Below are 4,686 nucleotides of genomic sequence, written 5' to 3' on the forward strand. Positions count from 1 at the left end.
TTGCCAGAGGGATGGACACACCAAGGAGAGGTGTTGTGTTGACTTGAAGAAAGAAATGGAACCAAAGGAGAAGTTTGGTGTAGATTGGGTCTTGAGCAAGAATAGGGCAAGAGCTCCGTAGATTGTCTGTCAAGGCTTTAGGAGTGTCCAGAAGTATCCAAATGAGGTGTGCAAAGTTAGGGTCAAGTCCAGGAGGGGCTTAGACATACTTAGACACCACTTGAAGAGGTTTGGGTGTTGGTGCGAAGATAGGGCGAGGTACGGACAGGCGGTCCGTACCATCGGTCGTACTTCACTCGGGTTCAACCAGAACCTGTGCAAACTTAGGGTGATGGTTTATTAAAGCATCAGGCATCCATATCTGGTCATGTGGACGTGGGAAAGCAAGGAAAGGAGAGAGTGTGTGGTCCAAAGACAGGCTGTCTCTTAGCTGTAAAGGAAAGGGATATTGGGGACCATGTATCTTGCCTTATACATGGGCAGATTCATGGGAGCCTTTGGGTAACCAATAAGAAGCCAGCCTTTACCTTGACCAGTTTGAATTAACCAATCAACAGCCAGCATTCTCTCCTCCAATCACAAGAGATCACTCAGATTGCAACTACAAGACTTCATCCTAGCCATCCATTTCTATTCAGTCATTTCTATCCATTAGATTAAGGGTTTATGAGTTTGTAATGTGTAAAGCTTATAAATAAGCTATCATGGACGTTTTGTAAGCTCTCTAAGTGAGAGAGGGGGATTTCCCCTCCTCCTTCATGAATCTAAAGTGTTCTTGAGTCTGAGACTCTCTAATCTCTATTCTCCATACTTTTAATCTTTCAATCTCTTTAATCTCTCCTATTCTTCCTCATATACTTACGCCAATCTCTCTTTGATCTTGTCTCGCTCTTTACACACCATTTCAAGCTCTCATCTTACTCCATTGGAGTTCATACACACACAACCTGAGATCTCTGAAAATCTAATATGGTATCAGAGCCAGGTTCATTAGAACTTGGTGTCTAGCTTCCGCAAATCATCACAAGTCATTCCTCTCCTCAGATCCAAGCCATTAGATGTCTAGCCGGTTCTCTCCCTTCAAGAAGAAGGTGTTTTGAAGCCATGGTGGTGTTGGTCGTGCCTCCTCTCTCCAATCTGGATATGGCGTGCTATACTTACTGTCCAAGATGAAACCTTTCAAGAAGAAAGCTTTCTCCTTGTTCCTTAAACTGCCTAGTCATAAAGATGAAGAAAGGTGGAGCATGTTGGGGTTTGAGTACAAGAAGGAGGTGTGAACACAAGGAGAAGGTGTTGGGTTACAATCTAGCTCTCTTTATCCATCAGTTCGTGACCTGTTACCATGGAGGCTCAAGGAACCAGCTCAGGTTCCTTGGTTGTAAGCTAATCCTAAACCTTCTTGATATGAGCTTGTGATTGTGTTAGGGTTGTTGTGTTGTGTTCTTTACCAATCCGTGGGTTATTGATTAAAATTGCTTCATTATATTGTATTGTATTGTCCCAGGATGCTAATGAGTCTTGTATGATGTTTGAGAAGTGTTATGCTTACCCGGTTTGGTTATGATTGTGTTAGGATGTTAGAAACTGTCTAAATCCTGTTAGCTCTCATAAACTGAAACCACTTAAGGTATTAATTGCATTGTCTGATGATGAGTGATGTTAGTAATGATTAATCCCAGTTCTAAATGGTGCACTAGGATGTTAGATGGCAATATCTGAACCTGTTTGCATTCATGACTAGAAACTGTCTAAAGATTAATGCTGTTGTTTTGTTGCTGCCTTAAGGTTGATGCTTCAAGACTCATGTCTATGAATGCGGTTAAGGCAGTGTGTTATGGCCTAAATACTATGTGTTTAATCATTGATCATATACAAGTATTTAGAGAATGTGCTTGCATAGATTAGGACTTGAAATTGGCATGATTCTATTTGTTGCATTGTCTTGTGAATGCCATAAATATAGTGCCATTGATGGGTTGTAGCATTTAGTAGAATGTCTAAAGCTACGTGCATGGTGGTATTGAAGTTCTCTGTTTTCACAATTATTGAAATGGTGAGGGTTCATTTCGCATACATTCTTGCTAAGTTAGAATATCTGATCATTGTTGCATCTGGATTGTTAAGTTTATTCTGTTTGCATTGTCTGGTGTATTTCCATAAGCTTAATTGATCATTGATGTATTGGAGTATTGAGTAGAATGTCTCAGCTGCTTGCATCATGTTCTTGAGAATCTATATTGGATTTATATAAAATTGTCGTTTGTGTCTTGATTCAATCCGGTTCATATTGATGTCAATGCGATAGTTAATTCTCCTTTGAGCTCTTGTAGTAATTAGTAGAATGTCTAAACTGCTTGAGTTTGTGGTTTTCTTGATTAAAATTTGGTGCATTGGCATGTCTTGTTTTGTATTCATTATTGCTTAGGTTGCTTAAGCATATCTTATTGTCAATTGTAGCATTCGGATTGAATCTGTTCCATTCATATAGCTCTTGTCTGAATCTGATTAATTCATATATTGTTGCATTTAAGATTATCCTAAGTTGCAATGTACTGATGTAAGCTTGCATTGTATTTAGAGAATTGAAAATGCTTGATCCTGTTCTTGTTCATTAGCTTGTTTCAAGATTATTGCATGGTTGCGGCATTGGTGATCAAACCAGATATGTGGTCTTGGTTTGATCCCAATGGGATGATCTAATATTGCATTGAGTTGTGGTGATGTTAGGTACACAAGATGTGTTACAGTGACAAGCCATCAACCAAGGTGTTAAAACTAAGAACAGGTAACATTGCATAATACCATTGGACATATCAGTCCTTAGTCTACAGGAAGTGTAGCATGGGTTATTATGTAGTGAGAACTTGTCTTGTGAGTATTCTCTATGGTGATTCAAACACCCTAGTTCCTGAGGTAAGGAAGAGAGTAAGCTCACAAGATTAAGACCACCAAACCTGATGGAGATTTTACTTGGAAGCAAAGGTGTATGGATCAGGTTTGGTAAACAAACTCCAAAAACACCTGGTTCAAGCAAGACTCTCCAACCTGTCCAAGATGAAACCTTACAAGATCTATGTGTATTGAAAGTTCAAGGAACCAGCCCAGGTTCCTTGGGAGTAAGTTAAACATTCCTTGATATAATCTTGTTATATCCTAGGGTCAGTCTAAATTGCTATAATTGTTGAATTGGGTTTCTATTCCAGGTTGCTGAAGAGTCTTGTGTTATAAATTGATGATATCTGCTCCTGTGGTTATATTCATGACTGTTAGAACTGTTTTAAAATTTGTTTTGCATTAACAATTTGTTGTCTTAAGGTTGATGAAACTAGATTCATATCAAGGTTGCAGGTCATATCAGTCGTGGTTTTAGTACTGATGTGTTTGATACTGATCATGCATAAGCATTTAGTGATCTATTGCATGATTGCATTTGCATTTAGAGAGGATGCATTCATAGAATTGATCCTGATATTATCTTGACTCTATCTATTGTATTACATATGACATTGGTGATCAAACTTGGCAGTTGGTCAAGATTTGATCCCATTGAGGTGATCTAACCTCTCCATTGAGTTTGTGTGTTGTTCAGGAACACAAGAAGTGTCAAGAGATACACAACAAACTGTGAAGTAAGGAGAGAAGGTTATATTTCCCATTGCCAATAATCCATGGAGAAGTCCACAGCCTGCTCCAAAGAGGGTAGAGAGGATGTTGTGACAATGAAGAGGTGACTTGCGGTTCTGTCCATGGTGGTTCAGTCAACATAGCCTACACATCATATGAGTGTAGAGAGGACAGTAGACATGCAAGGAAGAGCATCACCAGGAGGGTGATGCAATGAAGACCATGAAAGTGCTTACACCTTTCACAAGCTTAGCTCCTCATCTATTCTCAGAGCTAAGCTTGAGGGGGAGTGTTAATGAGCAAGGTTCATGGTCTAGTATCAAGTCATTGCAAGGACTTCAACAAAGGATCATCAACCGGGTCTAGGCAGTGGCGTGTCTAGGCAAGAGGCTGTTCAGAGCAGCCTTGGCTGAGTGAGGAAGAAGACTCTCTCTCAATGCGGCTTCAATGTGAGGTGGTTGAGGAGAAGCTGATCAACCCACTCAGTCATCCAACAAGTTGGTGTTGCCATGAAGAGGTTGCAATGGCCAAGAAAGAAGGGGCTGCAAGGACTACATTCAAGAGACATCAACCGGAGCTATTCTAGGCTGTGTGTGTATGAAGGCTAATGTTCAAGGCGGTCTCTAAAGTGAGATGGTTGAACATGAAGCTGAAGGATCCACATAGTCTTCCAACAAGTTGATGTGTCCGTAGAGGTTGCAAGCGTATGCCGAGTGTGTGAGGGATTCAAGTGGCTTTCCAAATCAACCACTCCTCACCAAAACAAAAGGGAAGTATTCTAAGCTCAATTCAATTCAATTCATTCATTATTTCATTGTTTAAGCTTGAAATGATACTTAAAATGATTGCTTGAATTGTGTGATGTGTCTTGATAAGTACTGATGCATATTTGGGATAATGTATCAGGTACCATTACTTGAACCTCAATGAAGTTGATCCTGGTCGTTTCCTAGCTTCTCTAAGGTGGCTGTGAAGTCTGTTGAGAGGGGGAGACTCCAAACCAGTTCTATGAAGAGGGCAAGCTAAGATTGAAGTGTGTGCAAGCCTTGAAGTGTTGCTGTA

Source organism: Brassica oleracea, unplaced genomic scaffold, assembly GCF_000695525.1.
Source record: "Brassica oleracea var. oleracea cultivar TO1000 unplaced genomic scaffold, BOL UnpScaffold01595, whole genome shotgun sequence".
NCBI classification, from domain to species: Eukaryota; Viridiplantae; Streptophyta; class Magnoliopsida; order Brassicales; family Brassicaceae; genus Brassica; species Brassica oleracea.